Raw genomic sequence first — 21,120 nt, forward strand, 5'->3', positions numbered from 1 at the left:
TTGTGCTTTTTCTGTAATCTTTTGCTAACCTCAGCCATAATTAGTTGTTTTCTCGAGTCCACTCTTCATTGAAAATCCGTGTGTAATTAATTTGTATTTAGAGAAAAAAATTGAAGCATTCTCGTTATAAATTAGATGTATTTGTGTTTGAATCACTCCCACTCTTAATTTGTACAGCCAGATCTCCGTAAAGATCTTTAGGCTTCTAGGAACCAGTTAAACAAGTATGCAAGCCCCAAAGGGCAGCCAAAGGACTGGAGAGGTAGTAATGGGCGTGGAGAGGTGAAAGGGTTTGCAGCCAGGCCAAGGATGATAGGTGTTGGCTGGGGATGAATGGAAACATTCTGGCAAAGGAGATAGCGTGGTTAAAAACCAGGTGGCACGTTACCCACTTAATTCAAACCTAGAACTTTGGCAGGTCAAAAAAGGTTAAAGCTTTCTTGCAGAGGCTTATGAATGGCTTATTGAGCCGTGACAGTATTTAATAGCAAAGAAGAACAATCTAAAGATGGTTTTCAGATTTATATATCCCTCCAAGACAAGAAACACAGCTACTATGGAAAACTATCAGCACTAATGAGTCTGAATATGAAATGTAATATATGCACAGAAGAAAGAATCCAGATGCCAGAGGTTACAATAACCTATAGGGTTTATATAGGTCAAGGCCCGTTCCCATTGTGCCAAGGCCCCTTAACAATGAAGAGTTGCTACTGCTACATAGAGCTACAATCCACCTCAAGGTTTTTGGTGGTTTTTTTTTTTTTTTTTTTTTTTTTCCTTTCCAGTATCGTTGGTTTCATTATCTACTGGATAATAGTAGGGGATTGAAAAGTGGCATAATTTTTTTTTTCAGCTTCTGATCTGACTTTAACCTAGGAATAACCCATTGCAGCACAAGCTGTGTTGATCATGTAAAGATCACCAAAGCTCTTAAGTTTTCTGGGTCGTAGGTCTAAGTGACTTCCACCAAAATAAATTTAACTTAGTGGGGGGGATACAAAGTATCAACAGCAAATTAAACTTACAGGAAAGCCTCCATCCACAGGAAAATCATTTCCATACCCTGAATTACCTTGAGAACAGTTCACCTCCACCTAAGCAAGCAAAACAATTTTGTTCCCTAATAGATCTTAAGCACCCGCCCCCTTACCCCCTTCCCCTCCAATCCCCTGCCTCCCCCTCTTGGTTAAACTTTCTCATTTTCATTTAAAGGTTCTTCTGGAATTAGGCTTTTCTCTTTCAAAACAAACGGTTCAATAGAGAGGAGGTTAGGTAACGTCTTTGCTCTACATGACACTGGAGGTCATTAGCCTAAGCAGGTGTAAAGGATATGCATTCGCCCTGTTTTGCGAGAGCAAAGCCCTCCTGCAACTCCTGGGATTTGGAAGGGGATTTGGCTGCAACTAAAACAAACGGAAGGTAAGGGAATGGAATCTCGGCCATCCACTGAGCATTGAGCGAGCTGTGTTCTTCAAGCTGATCTGTGAAGAGATAGCTCCTAACTTGACAAGGGAAGCCTGTGACAGTTAATGAAGCGACAATGAGGAGCACATTTTTATGCAAATATGGGAAGAATGTAGTAGGGAAACAAGGCAATGACCTCCTGTATTCTAAAATGCAGCACATCACCCACCTCCCACATCCCATCTTGTGGCAGTTCTTCTTAAGGTCTAGCTGGAAGAGAGAAAGATGAACATTAAGAGCATTTTGAGACTCAGAGCCAAGCACTGTCCAAGTCCCTTGGTTTTCAGCAGAGAAAAGGGCATTTCAGAGCTAGAGCTAACCCAATAAATATTTGTCATTCTCCAGTTTACCTAAATCATTCTTTATGGTTTATTTAGCTTACACCACTATTTAATCATAATTTAGTGATATTTATGCATCAGTAAGTTTAATAAGTTATTTATTTGACAAGAGCATTCTTTGGGCACTACATTTATGTTTACAAGGCTTCAAGTGTACTCTCCTGGTCAGTGTTTCAGAAGTTAGAATACAGAGTCATGATGAGATCCAACACCAGATTTATACTCTCTAGGGTCATGTTCCCTAGGCCAAGAAAGCTCAGCATTTGGGAAGCCATCTAAGGGGAAAACAATTCAAAATATGCCTCAAGCTCCTGCTGCAGCTTCAGAGGCCTCCTGGTATTTAGCCCTCCAGACAATTGTTTCGGGGTCAATTATAAGGTTTACAGAAGGAGAACATAAAGCTTGGGAAAGTTAAATTGTTCAGTGTTCCTTCATTTTGGGGAACGAATTATAAATTAAGTCTGTGACAGCGCAGCTCAGAACCACCACCAGCCACAGCATGCTAGGTGTGAAATTTCCTCTCAGGTGCTCAGCTCTGAATATGTAGGGAAGCTTGGTCTTTGTCATTTAAAAGTGCCTGCAATGGACGATCCACTCCGACTTAGTTGATATCTCCAGTTATGGATCCAAAAGACACTGTGTGGATAAGAACTTGGGGGAAGCCTTAGCAAACAAGAGAAATAACGTACACCCAGATTCCCTAAATTTTGTTTCTGGTGTTGTCGACTTGTAAGCTGGGATAAGAATAATGGAACCTAATTTTTTTCCAGTCATGAAGCCTGTGAGTATGCTCCGTTGCCCAGCAAAGGGGAAGTAACGCTGTTTATCAGCTGCCCTTTAAACACCAGGAGATTCCGGAGCGTTATCAGAGCAGCCCCAGTGTGATAGGGATATATGTGAAAGCGGGGATGGGAAGCAGAAGATGCAGAGCAGTTGGCATGGCCTGAGAGGTACTCAGTCCATTCTTGCTGAACACCAGGCAGCAATGAAGCAAGCAACGTGAGAAGCCTCTAGAACAGCGGTTCTCAACCTGTAGGTCTCGACTCCACAGGGGTCACACATCAGATATTTTGCATATCTGATATTTATATTATGATTTATAACAGTAAAATTACAGTTATGAAGTAACAACAAATAATTTTGTGGTTTGGGGGGGGGGAGAGTCACCACAATATGAAAAACTGTATTAAAGGGTCCTAGCATTAGGAAGGTTGAGGACCACTCTTCTAGAATCTAGGGAAAAAAAATTAACTGAATGAATCTTCCTCCCCACCCCAGTTCTGACAAAAGAGAACACAGCCTTCCTAACACGTTGACATTCACCCAATGAAATGCATGTCAAATTTCTAACCTGTGGAACTATAAAGTAATACATGTGTCAATTTAAGGCAGGAAATTTGCAACAGAGTATTACACTAGCTGTAATATAACAAGTAACTCATGTTCAAAAATATGTAATAAAAGAATGTTTTCCACAAATAATAATCAAGCTTTCAGTTGTGCAACACTCTGAGTAGCACCATAAGTGATACTGTGTTGTACCACAGGCCCCTTGTTTCATCTCACTCTGGATCTGAATCATCCCTCCGGTGGACCACAACATACTGCTACCTGTCAGTCACTTAGTCCAACTTTCTTAGCAAATTGACTCCAGGTCATGGTTTTATCAAGTTCTCCAGGGTCCCCTTTCATGAGTTATTAGTCTTAATAATAATAAATAATAATAATAATTTAACTGTCTCAAAAGGAAGCTCAATGACCATTTTATTGAATAGAGCTTAAAAGAAAAACAAGGCAAACAAGATATAAATCTCTATGTCTGCTGAGTGGAGGAAGATGGAGAAGAAGACTAAGCCAGGCTTCTGAGTCAGGGTTAAAAAGGTCAGCATGTTCAGCAGTGGAGGTCAGTGAGCAGCTGCTTAGTGGAAGAGGAGAGTAGGGAGTGTCAGAGACCAGGCAAGAAGCCTAGAATGTCGGGGAAAGTGCAGTAGAACAAGAAAGGTACTTGGGCTTTTAGAAAAGGATGGGGGGGGGGGCGCGTGGAAAACTTCTTAAGAGAATTCAAAAACTTGGCAGGCAGAGAGGCAGGTGGATCTCTGTGAGTTCCAAGGCAGTCAGGGCTACACAGAGAAACCCTGTCTCGAAACACACAAACACAAAAGCTGAGGGCATAACAGTGGAGATCCACCCAAAAGCTACTGCTTTGGTATTATCTCTTTAAGAGGATAATCTTCATATGCATCTTCATGTGAATCTACTTTCCTGGGGGTTAAACTTTTGGCCAGATGATTGACAGGTCCAGCTGGATTAACATTTTTGTTGTTTGGGGGGAGTTTTGAGACATGGTTTAATTAAGTAGCCCTGGCCTAGAACACAATTCCTGTTTCTGCCTCCTGAGTGCTGGGATTAAAAATGTGAACAACCATGCTGGGGTGTATGTGTCCAGGCAGCTAAATTAACTCTTAAACTAGGAGACAGTAGTATGTGATTAATTTTTTAATCTTCAGAGCAGAATTAGGGACAATCATGATGTTTTCTTTTCTAATGTTACTAGAGAAATGGGAAGTGGCGAGCAAATCTGGGCATGAGGGAGGGTTTATCCTCAATAATCTCTAAGGCTATTAATCCCTATCTAGATACCCACATTCCTCAAGAGCTGAGACCCTGAAATCATATCAGAGATAGGCTGATATAATAGGGGAATAGATATAACCAATTTCACCATGAAAATCCAGAGCTTCAATTTTAAAGCTGTCACTAAAAGGGACAGTAGTTTCTCTTGGTGAGCAGGCCTCACAGCTTCCAGGCAGCTGTGATGTCAGAGAGTGATAAGAGGCCAGAGCTCCTTCTGGTATTCTTGTCTCTGTCCAGGACAGGCCTGAGGGCATTTCCAGCTTCTGGAAAAGGATGAGAATGGGGCCTGTCTGATGAGTGTCACTATCCTCTACTCTCCCCTGGGTACAGTACCTGTCTTCAAGAAAGCCTTACATAGTCACCTAACACAGTACAATGCTGATGGAAGGCTTACGTCAGTCCACCTCATTTATTTCTCATATCATCCGAAACAGGTGGGGGTAGTACAGTAAGACATGTCAGTCTACATTTGCCTGACCTTTCTTGAAGTATGTGATTATGATTGGCCTGTTTTATAATGACTAGTCTCTTACTGTACTAGTAAGTGACACTATCCTGTTTAGGTATGTATCGGGGAAAAAAATCCAGCATATATAGGGTTCCGTATTATCTGCAGTTGTTTCAGGCAAGTATGAGATGTCAGAGAACATGTCCTCTACGGATAAGAGCCAGACTTTATTTTTAAAAGCAACAGGGCTAAATGTGGTATCTCGTAAGTCTGTGCTAATAAGTAAACACACAGAAATCCTCTTTTATGGCAACTTTCAGTGGTGTGAAAAAAAATGATTCTAAAGTATTATTTTCAAGAAGGTAGACTCTTAAGTCATGCAAATTTACAGTGAAGGTCAAGACTTTATATTGATGCAGGAAGCTGTATTGAAGTCAGCCCACATGCATTTGAGAAGAATGACAGGAGGCAGGTGGCTGGTCTGAATACAACCAGTTAGCAACCCACATGAACTGAAAACTTCAGGGTTATCTTTTCACACTAGATGGGAATTTGAAACACTTGCTTCAACAACAACAAAAGAAATACTTGTACCTGTAAAATAATCTATACCCTTCTCTAAGTTATAAAGGAACTGAGTCAATAGGAAATCAGTCAGAGATGAAGCCCAGACAGAACCAATGGAGAGCAACTTCTGCCTTCTAGTTCGAACTTTCAGGTAATTGTTTTAGCAAGTAAAAATCTGAGTAACTATTAGAGTTGCTGGAATCAGAGAAAACAACTAGGCGCAGGCACAGCCATACTGTCTCCTGCCTAGGGGTGGCAAATGGCTTCCCCCTCACACAAGGCAGAAACCCTGGGACTTTCATCTATACACCACTCCCCTAGATCCAATCCATCCTTTTATTCAGCATCAGCAGGACTGTGTTGCAGATCTCCTAAGAGACAGTCATGTCTGTGTGTGGATGTCCATCGAGGCAGATGAGACACAACGCCTCCTCCCCTCTTGGAGGTTGTATTACAGTGAAGTAGGAGTGGAAGAAACTGCATATAGAACCTCAGGCCTACAGCCTGTTAGACGATGACTAATCTAACACTCAGGCCTACTGCCTGTTAGACGATGACCAACTCACTCAGGCCTACTGCCTGCTAGATGATTATCAGTGCAACCGGAGGAAACATTAAGGGCTGTTGTTGGGAAACTGAAGGCTGGGTCTTAGTGTTTAAGAGAAGTGACCAGGGAAGAAGACCTCACAGAGAAAGTGGCATCTGAGAAAAGACAAGACAAGGAGCAAGATAGACTGTTCAGCGGTTGAGAACACTTGCTTTTCCAGAGGACCCCAGTTTGATACCCAGCACCCATATAATGACTCAAAAACATCTGTATCTCCAGTTCCAGGGGATCCAGGACCCTCTTCTGACTTCTGAGGGTACCAGGCATACACAAGGTGCACAGACATATATGCAATTAAAATACTCATACACACAAAAATAAATACTTCTAAAACGGACTTTTTAATGAAAAGAACATGGCAAGGCTGGGAGGGAGGCCTGTGTTTCGGCATCAGGCAGAGGGACATATTCAGTGGGCTAAAAGAACAAAAATCAATGTGAACAGACCATACCAAGTGCTGCAGGAAGCCCTGGAGAGGAGGTCAGGGCCAGAGGAAAATAAAGATTATACCAAGAATCACTAGCTAACTCAGTGTTTCAATAAGAGCCTGAGCCTAGACACTCACAGGACAAAGGAAGAACACAAGAAGTGATACAGAGAGAAGCACAGAGATGCGCTGACCTGACCTGACCTGAGGGACAAGGATGAGCTCTGGAATAACTGAGTGTCCTTGCTGTAGTTTATTCCTGTTCTCCACGACCCCTCACCCCATCTCTCCATTAACTTCATGTCTGAACTGGGATAATGTTTTAGGGTATTAACATGTGACCTCAGACAGATGGCTCTCTGAAAAAAATGCACCCTGGACATTCAATTTGTATGCTGGAGACATGGCTCAGTGGTTAAGAGCACTAGGTGTTATTCCAGAGAACACAGGTTCAATTCCCAGCACCCACTATTCATTGACCCCTGGTAAGCACAACAGGAGCTGTAGGTGTCCCTTAACGTCCTAGGCAGTGTACAGTCTGTTCCCTAATGAACTGGTCCGATAGCCCTGCTCAGAAAAATGTACTGTCCCAGTGTACACAGGTAGTGTGGTTTGTTCGTTGTTTGAGACAGGATCTGAACTAGCCTTGAACTTTATAGCCTATGCTAACCTTGATCTCCTGATTCTCCTGCCTCTTATTACAAGCATGTACCAAGATGCCTAGCTCCCCCATCCCCGTGTGTGTGTGTGTGTGTGTGTGTGTGTGTGTGTGTGTGTTGTGCCTATGTACATTCGTGTGTATGCGCATGTGTGTATAAGGAGACCAGAGGGTGACTCTCTAAGTGTCTTCCTCTATCTCTGCCCATCTTATTTTTTTGAGGCAGGGTCTCTCTCTAAACCTGGCACACTAATTGTTTAGACCAGCTGGCCAGCAAGATCCAGGAAGATCCTTCCTGTCTCCTACTCCCTCACCCCCATACAAATGTTGACCTTTGCAGTCATATATATTAAATAACTCTGTAGCTGATTTTCATTTTCATTTTTTTTTTTTAATCCATTTAACTTTCGCTTATGTCCTGAGAGCTCATTGTTTCGGTACCTACTTTAGCTTTGGGGTTTGTTAATGAGCCTGTATTTCTGAGTGTCTTCTGAGAGGCTTGCCTAGAAAGCCTTAAAAGAAGCCAGATCCAGAGAGAAAACGCTGTGAAAAGGCCCTCGTGAGCTACCGACTCCCCTCCTTTAGCCCAGTCACATTAGTGATTTTTTGGGTGGTGAATGCCTAAGGTGTTAGAGTCAAAATTGACCATTGGGGCTGGTGAGGTGGCTCAGCCATTAAGAGCACTGACTACTCTTCTGGAGGTCCTGAGTTCAAATCCCAGCAACCACATGGTGGCTCACAACTATCTGTAGTAGGATCCAATACCCTCTTCTGGTGTGTCTAAAGAGAGTGACAGTATACTCATATACACTAAATAAATAAATAAATAAATGAATGAATAAATAAATAAATAAATAAATCTTTAAAAAAATGCCTCTATAAGATGGAGCTGTGAGCAAGCCTATGGGGAAGTCTCCTTTTTTTGTTTTTTTGCTTTTTTTAATTTTTTTAATTTTTATCTTTTTTTAACCTACTCACCTTACATTTCACTCACTGCCCCCTCTCAGTCACCCCCTCCCACAATCCTTTCCCCCTTCCCCCTTCCAGTCTGAGTGGGCGGGGCCTCCCTGGACATCCTCCCACCCTAGTACATCAAGTTTCTTTGAAGCTAGGTGCATCCTCTCCCACTGAGGCCAGACAGGGCAGCCCGGCTAGCAGAACATATCCCATATACAGGCAGCAGCTTTTGGGATAGCCTCAGCTCCAGTTATTCAGTAGCCACCTAAAGAACAAGCTACGTATCTGCTACATATGTGTGGGGAGGCCTAGGTCCAGCTCGTGTTGGTGGTTCAGTCTCTGAGAGCCCCAAGGGTCCAGGTTAGTTGATGCTGTTGGTCTTCCTGTGGAGTTCCTATCCCAGGTATCCCCACCTCGACCCCTGCAATCCTTCCTCCTATTCTTCCACAAGAGTCTTCAACCCAGGCACTGTTTGGCTGTGGGTGTCTACATCTGTCTGAGTCAGCTGCTGTATGGGATCTCGCAGAGGGCAGCCTTCCTAGACTCCTGTCTACAAGCATAACAAAGTATCATTAATAGTGCCAAGGACTGGTGCTTGTCCAGGGATGGGTCTCAACTTGGGCCGGTATTGGTGAACCATTCCCTCAGTCTCTGCTCCCCTCCCTGTCCCTGCATTTCTTGTAAACGGGATAAAGTCTGGGTCAGAAGTTTTGCGGGTATGTTGGTGTCCTTATTGCTCCACTGGGGTTCCTGTCTGGTTACAGGAGATGGCCTCTTCAGGTTCCATATCCCCAATGTTGTAAGTCACAGGTAAGGTCACCCCCATCGATTCTTGAGGGGGAAATTTCTTGATTAAAGGTTGATGTGGGCCCTGAGGATTGCAGCTGGTGCTACCCCTAGGCAGTGTTAGCTCTCAGGCTAAGACCAGGGGTGTATAAGACAAACTAAGGAAGGTAGGAGGAGCAAGCCAGTAAGCATCACTCTCCCACAGCGTCTGCTTCCGTTCCTGCCTTGAGTTCCTACACTGGCTTTTGGCAGTGATCAACTGTGAGAGGAACAACACTGTTCAGTGAAACAAACCCCTTCCTGCCGAAGTTTTTTTTTTTTTTTTAATCTTATTTTATTTATTTATTTTTTAAATCACAGCAATAGAAACTCTAACAAAGACAATGCTGCTCTCATTTAGACCACAGAATCATTCTTTATAATGTCTCAGTGCAGACCTTCTATCAGAGTTTGTAGGCCTCAAGGGCCTGCAATAAGAGTGAGCTGTAAGTGTTAGCTAAGGGTCAGTTAGTGAGTAATGAGAAAGCTTCCTGGACACTAAAAGTCTGGGATGAAGTATTTTGCTTGTGAGGTGGCTATTGTACTTTTATGGTCTTACAACTCTAGAGAAAAGAAGGAAACATGAGTTTAGGCTCATACAGCTGGGGCTGACCAGGACTACAAGGAAGAAATGACCGGAGTGAAGACGAGCTCTGCTTGGTTTGCTTTAGTCTGGTTTAGTTTGGATTTGATTTTTCAAGATAGGATCTCATGGCCTCAAATTCATGATCCCCCTGCCTCTATCTCCCTAGTGCTAGAATTACAATTGGAAGCCACCATGGCTGTCTAGCAGATGATTTTTAGTCAGAACAAAAACAGATTAAGGTCATATGTAGAGAAGATACCTTGTGTATTGTATGAATGCATCACCTGTCAATTAAGAAGCCTATGGCAGCCGGGCGGTGGTGGCGCAAGCCTTTAATCCCAGCACTTGGGAGGCAGAGGCCCAGCACTTGGGAGGCAGAGGCAGGCGGATTTCTGAGTTCGAGACCAGCCTGGTCTACAGAGTGAGTTCCAGGACAGCCAGGTCTACACAGAGAAACCCTGTCTCGAAAAACAAAACAAAACAAAAACAAACAAAAAGAAGCCTATGGCCTATGGCTTAGGCAGAAAAACGGGGGGTTTATTTATTTTTTATTTATTTATTTGTTTTTTCGGCAAAAACTGGAGGTTTAACATGCTGTAGGAGAAAGGATTCTGGGACAGAGCCAGGTACCAGAAGCTCTGCCCTGGATGATGTGAGGACACAGACAAATGGTTACCTGAGCACAGGTAACCAAATACATGGCAGAATGTAGTTTAAAACAAATGGGTTATAATAAGTTATGATCTAGTCAGAGGAGAATCTAGATATATGGCCAAGCATATGTAAATATATTTTGAGTCTGAGTCTTACATCTGGGAGCATGGAGCTGGGAGGAAGACCCAGGCCTAACTTCTACAATCATGTATTTGGAGACTTGTAGGCAATTTTGTGGAAAACTTGAAGAATAAATCTAATTAGACTGCGGCTTTGTGGCAAGATCAAATCAAAGCTCAGAGTGGGCTCACTCAACAGATCCTCTCACGGAGATACTTAGATAAAATGGTTAGGGTAGAGCTGTGCCAGACAGCTTAGCCAGCCTGACATGCTTGTAATTAAATTGAGAAAGAGCTAAGAGATGAAGGAAATGTGGAGACAACTACTGACACACAGACCCGAGAGGAGTAAAATAGTCTAGAGACTGACTACATTTTGAAACCGTGGGCCTAGATTAAGAATTCTAAGGCTAAAATAATGGCTGTTGCATTTTTAACCTTCTACACTATAAAAACTGTTCAGTAACCCGGTGGCCAGTAACAAATCAGCACGACACCCTAAAATATGTCACTCTGGCACAAGGGTTATTTTGAGCTGAAGGCAGTTGAGGAAATCAAGCCAAGGACAAACACTCCATCCTCTCCCACTTTAAGAAAACAGGGCTTCAGTTTCTAAGAAGGCTTTCCCTTTTCTGTAGCAGGAAGGGAAGAATAACCCTATTACCAGAGTTGAACATGGCAGGACAATCTACATGACAAGACTTCCAAATAACCAAGGTGCTGCAAGAAAGAGCCATACATTAAATAAAAGAAAAAAAAAGCCGGGGGGGGAGGGGGGAGAAAGAAAGAAACACTGTGTTTTCCAAATTAACTGATTTTTAAAAAATAAATCTGATAGTGCCAAGTCTTAGCATGAAGTAGTGTGGCTTACTTTCTTTGATAGTGGTAGCGTAAACTGTTTCACAAACATTTTTAAGAATTTGGCATTATCTCACAAAATTAGATTCAAGAATCTGGTCTAGTCAATGGAATGACATGAACCATGAAAATGACGTGCAGTGACAATGCGACACTATGGACACTAAGAGACTCACAAGATGTGAGACCCAATACAAAGGATGCAGTGCAACAGTGTAATTCAATGGTTATCACTCCCACAAGGACTAAGGGCCTTGGTTCCATCCCTAGCACTGTAAAGAACACACAAAATCAAAGCATGCATGGATGTCATCTGGAAGACTTGTCTGCTGACACCAACTTCAAAACCATGTTTGAAAACACATGTATGAGCCGGGTGGTGGTGGCACACGCCTTTAATCCCAGCACTTGGGAGGCAGAGGCAGGCGAATTTCTGAGTTTGAGGCCAGCCTGGTCTACATAGTGAGTTTCAGGACAGCCAGGGTTACACAGAGAAACCCTGTCTCGAAAAACAAAAAGCACTTTTGTTCTTCAGGGGTCCTGAATTTGAATCTCGCAACTACATGGTGGCTCACAACCATCTATTATGGATCTGATGCCCTCTTCTGGTATGGGTATGCAGGTGTACATGCAGATAGAGTGCTCGTGTGTAAAATAATCTTTAAAAAACAAAAAAAAAAAAAAAAGGAAGGAAGGAAGGGAGGGAGGGAGGAAGGAAGGAAGGAAGGAAGGAAGGAAGGAAGGAAGGAAGGAAGGAAAAAGAAATACACTTAAATAAACAAAACAAAGCATGTAAAACATCTCTTCATTGAAACTGCAGCTTTGGATCTGCAGAACTGGCCCTTTCACTTGCTCCAGCTGTTCACAAATGAGGTAGATTTTGGGTTGGGCCAACTCAAAGCCCTGGAGATCTGTGCCTGGGTGGTAGCTGAGTTGGTCAACCTGCCAGCTTTCTTGCACCTGCACCACCAGGGCGAGCACTCCGGGACTACCAAGATGCTCACCCAGTGCTGCAGCCAGCAAGGGGTGGGACAGCACTTCCCCTCTCACATGCCCAGGGATGGCTCACTAGCACCTTTGTTGAAAGGTGCTCTACTGTGTTTGTCAGTATTCAGTTTCCTGAATACTGCAACTGGCTGGGGCAGAAGTAGGTCTCCCACTCTCACTACCTCAGGTCCAGCCCTTCTGACTGCTTCAGCTGGCAAGGGTGAAGAGGGCATCAACCCTTCACTCAAGCTACCTCATGGCACAGGAGTGGCCGGGCCAGCTCTCCCTTGGGGCTATGCCCTTGGGGCTGGCTCACCTATGCCTTTACCATCAGGGCCAACTCTATTGTGCTGCCCAGGTGAGGTACAGGGTCCACTCTCTTCTGAGCAAGTGAGGGTTAGGGCCAACTCTCCAGCTCTCATGAGTCCAAGACCAGCTCTTCCAACTGCTGCAGGTGGTCGTGGGTGAGGGGAGGGAGAAAGGGGCTTTTATGAATGAGAGATACATAGGGATCTGGGTCACCTGCCATCTCTATAGATAATAAGGAGTGGCTTTGCTAATATTCTCTTTACATTGCTAAGTCAATGTTCAGGCACTCTTTCTTGGTAAAAGTTCTTAGTTATGGTTTTATTGCTGTGAAGAGACACCATGTCCAAGACAATTCTTATAAAGGAAAACATTTGATTGGGACTGGCTTATGGTTTCAAAGGCTTTGTAGTCCATTATCATCATGGTAGGAAGCACTGTAGTATACAGGCAGACATGGTGCTGGTGGAGGAGGCAAGAGTTCTACATCTTGAACTGAGGTAATAGAGGGGAATGTGTCTCACACTGGGCATAGCTTGACCCTAGGAAACCTCAAAGCCCACCCCCAAAGCAGTATACTTCTTCCACTAAGACCACACCTACTCCAACAAGGCCATAACTGTGGGGAGCCGACAGAAGGCTGATATCATCCTTGCACCCATCTTGAGCCATATACCCGATAAGAGACTTGATTACAACAGCCTGCAACAGCTGTGCACACTCTGATAACATCTTGTTTTAGATACCCAGGATCTTCCCTTGGGTGTGTGAGCTTAGAGATCAGATTTAGAGCCAAGACTTAAGGATGTGACTTAAGGTGTGATTTAGAGATAAGACCTAAGGGTGTGACTTAAGAGCGTGACTTAGAGGCATGGCTTAGAAGTGAGACATATAAAAAGTCAGAGGCAGACAGAAGAGAACAACATATTATTAGGTGTTAGGCACTTGAGTCTGGGCACTTGGAAGGGAGCTTGGGAAGAAGAACTTGGAACTAGGGACTAGGAACTCAAGACTTGGGACTTGGACTAGGAAGAGAAACTGAAGAATAAATGGGATTGAATCACACTCTGTCTGGTCTCCATTCTTAGCATCCATCCTCACTCTCTCTCTTGCTGAACCCCAACCCTCGGACCTGAACAGCTTGGGGCAGTGTGAGCTCTAACAGTTTAACTCCCAAGGCTTTTGGTAGTGCGGGTTCAAACATTGACAGAACGGTCCAAGACATTTTGGACCCTAAACGTGGGGTAGTGCAGTTCTCAACATTTCTGGCCCCCAAAAGTGGGCTAGAGAGGCTTGCAACATTTTTGGCACCCAACGTAGGGCAGCTTGGTTCGCAACATTTTTGTCGCCCAATGTGGGGCAGCTCGGGCCACAACAGTCTCCAAGGCAGTCCAGTGTTCATCTTAACAGTTTCATACAATGACTCCTCTGGGCCTCTATACAGGGACACCCCTGCCACATATTTGGACTCAGTTGTTTTCCTTAAGTCATAGAGGGAGATTCTATAACCCTTTTCTTTTATCTTTGACTAAAGACAGATCCACATGGCTTAAGCTGCCAACTTCTGCTCCTTGCTAGGGCTAGAACATGGCCCCCTCATGTAATTACATGCTCACCAGCTTTCTGTTTTCAGTGGTTTTCTTCACTGGTTAATCTTGGCTGTTCTGGAACTTGCTTTGTAGACCAGGCTGACCTTTAACTAAGAGATCTACATGCTTCTGTCTCCTGAGTGCTGGAATTGAAGTTATGTACCACCACACCTGGACCTAAGCTTTTCTTTAATTCCTTTTCACAAGCCAAGCATGGTGGGATCTTGCCCCAAGGTCACCACTCCCTTAATTCCACTTAATATATTTAATCTGTTTATCTACTAGAACACAGGATTTAGCTCCAATCCACTTTTTGGTATCCCTTTAGTCCTTGAACCATACATTTTGTATATTTTCTTTCTTAGTGTGCTCCTTTTCATCAAAACACTCTTCATATAAGAGTGAACCACAGCACAGAGTCAATATTAAGTTGGTTTGAGATTTCCTTTGCCAATATACTTAATCTAAATCTCCTTGTCTTAACTCAGATTCGTTGGACAAGGGCAAAAAGCAGCCATATTCTTCACCTAAACATTGTAAGAATGATCTCTAGGCAACATACTAAAATTCTGCTCCTCTGACATCTCTTGAGTCAGGCCCCCATAGCACCCTCAGCACCACTGTTTTCCATACTTCTACTAGGATGGCCCATTAAGCCCCACTTAAAACATTCCACTGCTTTCCTAACCCAAAATTCTAAAATCCACATTCCCCCAAACAAAAGCAGGCAATACCCCAGTCCCCGGTACCAACTTCTGTCTTAGTTAGGGTTTTATTGCTATGAATAGACAACAGGACCGCAGCAAATCTTATAAAGGAAAACATGTAATTGGTGCTGGTTTATAGCTTCAGAGCTTTAGTCCATTATCATCATGGTTGGAAGCATGACAACATAGAGACAGACTTGGTGCTAAATAAGGAGCCGTGAGTTCTAAATCTTGATCCACAGGCAGCAGAAAGAGACTATGTGTCACACTGAATACAGGGTACCTCAAAGCCCACCTCAACAGTGACACATTTCCTCCAACAAGGCCACACCTACTCTAACAAGGCCACACTTTCTAATGGTGTTGAGAATTCAAACTCATGAATCTATGGGGCCATACCTATTCAAACCACCACAGGAAGTAATCTTTTTTTTTTATTTTTTATTTTTTTGTAGTTGTCTAAAGACAGCTACAGTGTACTCATATACATTAAATAAATAATATTTTTTTAAAAAGAATTGAGACAATACATATGAAGATGACCTTAGGATTGGTAAGGAGGCAAAGTGAGACAGGCTTTCACCATGTAGTCCAACCTGGCCTCAAATTCATGACTTCTTCTGCTTCATCCTTGCAAGGAATGAGCTAGGAATGAACTCAGGCTCTCATCCATATAAGCACAAACTTTAACACTGAGCTGTATGCCAGTCCTTAGTGGAAATGCTTTTACTAGTAAATTTTTATGTCATTTTTTTCCTTGTTCTGATATTTACATTTTGCTTCCTTCCATTAGGAATGGAAGGTATTTTATACAGTTAAATGAAATTACTGAATTCTCACATGCCGTTTGTGTGGGAGTCATATCTGAACAGAGAAGTGGGCATCTCAGGATCTTGTTGAGTAGCAGGTTTTTGTAGCATCCGTTGTCTTTCCTGAGGGTGTCTCTTTGGGGTAAAGCCTAGGAGTCATTAGGAGTTAGGTTAATGACTAATGACTCCTAATGTTTGTGTGAGATATCATCACAGGTAACTAGAGTAAAGTTACAAGTGGTCAGGACAGATTGTTAAAGTGTGAGAACTTTGGCTTTTATTTTTGTCTCTTTTGGCTCTTCCACTCTTTCGCCTTCTCTGACATATCAGCAAAGACAGGTCACCAACTAGAAGCAAACATCGTCTTCTGGAGTTTCTTAAGAGCTGAAAAGGAGCACAAGAGGAGGCCGTAGCATTGTTGATTTGTCAGAGTGTTGTAGGATAAAGTAAGAAAGGTTCCCGTAGCATTTTGGAGAGTGTAGATAATGGTTATTGTAAGAGGTTCAAGACCAGATTGTGACATCACTGGGAGGCTAAGAAGCTCATCTTAGTTACTGTTCTACTGCTAGGAGAAGACAACATGAGCAAGAAAATTTATAAGAGAAAGCATTTAATTGGACTTCTGCTTACAATTTCAGAGGGTTAGTCCATGATCATCGTGGTGGAAGCATGGTGGCAGGCAGGCATAGCACTGAAACAATAGCTGAGAACTCACATATGATCTGAAAGTTGAAGGCAGAGAGAAAGAGAGAGAGGGAGAGGGGAGAGAGATGGGTGGGAGAAAGAGAGGGAGGAGGGAAAGGGAGAGGGAGAGAGAGAGAGACTGGGCCTGCCTGGTATAGGCTTTTGAAATCTCAAAGCCAATCCTCAGTGATACTACTCTTCCAAGAAGCCTATACCTTCTAATCCTTCTCAAACACTGGAAACCAAACATTCAAGTATATGAGCCTATTACAGACAGCCTGTCAGAGATGGCCGCTTATCTACACCTTGTGACCAATTGAAAGTCTTTATTCTAGTCAACAGAGACTGCACTCAGGTATTCAGGGCCCAAGTGTAGCACGGGGTGTTTGGAGTAAGGAACTTTTATTTTATTTTTAAATAATTATTTATTTATTTTATGTATATGAGTACACAGTAGCTGTGTTCAAACACACGAGAAGAGGGCATCAGATCCCATTACAGACGGTTATGAGCCACCATGTGGTTGCTGGGAGTTGAACTCAGGACCTCTGGAAGAACAGTCAGTGCTCTTAACCGCTGAGCCATCTCTCCAGCTCCAGTAAGAAATTTTGATAGGGCAAAAACCACATCCTTCTATGTCACTGAACAGCTGCAAGGGGAGGTTTTATATAAGCAAGCAGTTTAACAGAAGCTAAGATAGATTATCTGGGCATCTTGACTTCAGGTTCCTAGAATAGAGTTGGGAAATTTTCCATGGGATTTTCTATCAAGGAGATCAAACTCAGTTAAACATCTCATGTTATCCCCAACAGACAGGCATAGACACAGCCTTCTCCCAGGGTCAATCAGGTATATGTCAAGATCATGGTGGTTTGGGAGTACTGCTGAGGCTAGGGAAGTGTTCCATAAGGACCTCGAAGGCCACTGAGATGTTGTCTTGTCTCATAGCTAATTTGGCCTACAAGTTACAATGAGCGTAAGAAGCCACTGTGTGTCACTATTCTCAGGGGGAGATATGAACAAATGTCTAATTATTCCAGTTAGAAAACCAACAATCTACCAAAGTATGGATACCACCAAAGTCCAGTTTGATGAACCAGTGAGATTTATTGGGGTACTTACAGGAATGTGGGAGAGGGATTACTTACAGGAGCAGAAGTGACTTATAGATAACTGCATCACTGAAGCCCACCTCAGCATGTGGAATATACTGCACAACTGTGGGTCGGAGTCTGCCCCACCACTGGGCACAGCCCCCTTTTTTTTTTTTTTTTTTTTTTTTTTTTGGTTTTTCGAAACAGGGTTTCTCTGTGTAGCCCTGGCTGTCCTGGAACTCACTCTATAGACCAGGCTAGCCTCGAACTCAGAAATACACCTGCCTCTGCCTCCCAAGTGCTGAGATTAAAGGCGTTAAGCCACTGTGGTGTCTATTATAATGTCTCCTTTTCATCTTTAATGTTATAAATTTGGGTCCACACCCTCCTTCTCTGGCTGATTTATCTAAAGGTTTGTCAGTTTTTGTTCAGCTAGGAGCCAAGTCTTTGTTTCCTTGATTCTCTGTACTGCTTTTTTGTTTTGTTTTGTTTTCCCTATTAGTGTCTGCTCTGAACGTCATTATTTCTCTCCATCTTCTGTTTGGGGGCTTGGCTTGTTCTTGTTTTCCACTGCTCTAAGGATCCTCATCAGGCTGTTTATGTGAGACATGTCTAACTTAGGACTTCACTGGCCCCATAGCTTTAGCTATGTTTTGTGTTCATTTTTACTTAATTATAAGGACTTCTAAATTTTCTTTCTTGATGCCTTTAATGACTCATTCCTCAATAGGGTGAGCTTTTGTTTGTTGTATTTATTTATTTATTTATTTATTTATGGTTTTTCAAGTCAGAGTTTCTTAGTGTAGCCCTGGCTGTCCTGGAACTCACTCTGTAGACCAGGCTGGCCTTGAACTCAGAAATCCGCCTGTCTCTGCCTCCCAAATGCTGGGATTAAAGGCTTGCATCACCACTGCCTGGCTCTTGTTTTGATTTTTTAAACAAGGTCTTTCTATATATCCCAGGCTGTCCTGAAACTCACTATATAAACCAGACTGGCCTGTGATTCACAGAAATCCACTGGCCTCTGCTTCCTGAGTGCATAAATTAAATGTGTGTGCCACAATGCCCAGATAGTGGTGCATTGCTTAATCTCCAAGCATCTGTATGTTTTCTGTAGAGTCTCTTGTTGATTTCCAGTCTTCCCCTCTAGCCTTACTGATGACAGTATAGCACTGAACTATAGTATAATAGTCACCAACTATTACTGTGTTGGCATTAACGTGTGATTTTAAACCTAATAGTGTTTGCCTTATGAAGTTAGATGAACCTATATTCAGATCATATATATTTAGAATTGTGACATATTCTTGATGGTGTCTCACTTGATTAGTATGAAATAACCCTCTTTGAATCCTATTTTGTCAGATATTAGAATAGCCACACCTGTTTGCTTCCTGGTTCCACTTGATTGTAACATTGTTTCACACCGTTTCACCTCTGAATGGTGTTTATCTGTGATGTGTTTCTTGAGGCAGCAAAAGAAGAGATTCTGTTTTCTATTTTTGTTTGTTTGTTTGTTTGTTTTTTGTTTTTTGGTGTTTTGTTTGTTTGGGTTTTTTTTGTTTTTTGTTTTTTTGTTTGGTTTTTTTTTTTTTTTTTTTGAGACAGGGATTTTCTGTGTAGTCCTGGCTATCCTGGAACTCACTCTGTAGATCAGGCTGGCCTTGAACTCAGAAATCCGCCTGCCTCTGTCTCCCAAATGCTGGGATTAAAAGCCTGTGCCACCACCGCCAGGCTGAGATTCTGTTTTCTAAACCAATCTGCTAGCTGTGTCTTTTCATGGGTAAACTGAAAACATTTATACTCAGAGTTACTATTGAAAAATATGCATTGCTCACTGTCATGTTTTTCATTTTGTAGTGTTTAAACTTTTCTTAGTCCTCTTTTGTTTAATCGGTGACTTCAGATCATTTGGGTTTTTCCTGCTGTTGTCTCTTGAGTGTTTCTCTTCAGACTGTAGTATTCTTCCCAATACCCTCTGTAGGGATGGTTGGGTGGTTATAAATTTCATTAGCCTGATCTTCTCATGAAAAGTTTCCTTTCACATTCAATTATGACAGACAGTTCTGCTGAGTATTAATAACAGGGTTGGCTACTGTAATTTTCTAGAGTTTGAAAGATATCAGTCTAAGACTTTCTTGTTTATGTGTTTTAAAATAAAAAGTCAGCAATTATTCTAATGGATGTCTTTGTCTCCAACTTGGTCCTTCTCTTTTACAGCCTTCAATATACTTTCTTTGTACATTTCTCTGTACATTTAGTGTTTTAGGTATAATATGACATAAGTGTTTTCTATTCTGGTTCTGTCTCTTTGGTGTTCTGTGTATTTCTTATATCTATATCTATAGATATAGATATCTTGTATATATCGATATCTTATATCTAGAATTTCCCTATAGTTTAGAAACTTTCTATTATGATTTTATTAAAAATATTTTCTATGCCTTTCATATAAAATTCTTTTTGTATATCTATAACTTATGTTTTGCTTCTTCATAAGGTCCCAAAGTTCTCATATGTTCCATCCATCCATTTAAAAAATTTTATGATTAACCGTGACTGAGTCTTCCAATTCTGTGTCTTCATACACTGATATTCTTTCTTCCACATGAACTATTCTATTCGGGAGGGTTTCCATTGAACTTTTTATTTGACATATTGTATTCTCCATTTCTCTCATGATTTTGGTTTTCTTCAGTTGTCTTCTTCAAGCCTTCATGGCTTGGTCCTAGAACCCTGCCTGACTAGAGGTGTCAAAGGAACAAAGAAAGGACAGACACAATTATAGAAAAGTTGGGGTCAGGTGGATTATGCATACTCCATTGGAACGGCACCTATACTACCACAACCCACAACCTTGGTGTGTTTATTGTGTAGAGCACAGAGGAAAGTCTCAATAGGAAGTGTCAGTGGGCCAGTATTCTCAGGCTATAAACATACCGAACAAAGAAGTTTTAGTTGTTAGTTTTTGTACACACTAGTCACTTGTTCACTCCCGAGGTAAGCTTGGCCATCCCTTGGAGCCTTGCCCAGGGAAGCCTCTGCCACTCCCATGGTGCTGAGGTCCTGACATTGGGGTTTTTGATATGACCATGCCTATGTCAGAGCTATAAATCCCCTCAGGACGTCATTCATTCAGGGGTTCCTCCTCTTTCTATACTTAGTCTTCTATCTCACTTTTGAGTTTTATTTTCATTTTGCAAACTAACTTGGATATTTTCTTCAGCTGTCTGTTTTGTCCTGGAAAATAGTCATGTCTTTTTTTGGGTTGTTTGATCATATTTACAGTCATTCTTTTGAATTCTGCATCTGGAATTTTGTCTTAGTTGTTTTCACTGAGGATCCTTACTGTGGGATCGGTAATTTGGGGAGGAAAAAAATTGTCTTGGTTCTTCATGCTACTTTCGTCTTGGCTGGGGTCTGACCTCACAGACTTTCATGACTGGCTAGTTTAAAAACAATCAGTTCAAAGGAATGGAGGGGAACTGGGAAGGGGTTGTCACTAAAGTTCTGAGAGTGCAGCAGGGCCTTTGTGTAAACAAAAGCTTTGCAGGGTGAGGGGCTGCTAAAGCATTTGCATAAAGGTTTTATGGGAGGGGTAAATTCCTTTTCTCAAAGCAAGGTTTTACAGTGTTTGACAGAAAAGACAGATATTTAATGTTTCTTACACAAAACAGACACTTGTCAAGTACCAATTGTTTTTAGAGAGGAAAGGGACTCCTGTAATACTGTGTATTTTAACATGTTAGTGTGAGTAGGAGGTAAAGAAAGTGAGCACGGTATGGAAGTAAGTATT

The 21,120-nt window shown here is 42.3% G+C and overlaps 1 pseudogene; it reads right to left on the reverse strand.

Moving 5' to 3' along the window:
• LOC117715738 (alpha-2-macroglobulin-like protein 1) overlaps nucleotides 1-21,120 on the reverse strand; it is a 67,817-nt pseudogene that overhangs the window by 1,313 nt on the left and 45,384 nt on the right.

The sequence above is a fragment of the Arvicanthis niloticus genome, chromosome 9 (assembly GCF_011762505.2).
Source record: "Arvicanthis niloticus isolate mArvNil1 chromosome 9, mArvNil1.pat.X, whole genome shotgun sequence".
NCBI lineage: Eukaryota > Metazoa > Chordata > Mammalia > Rodentia > Muridae > Arvicanthis > Arvicanthis niloticus.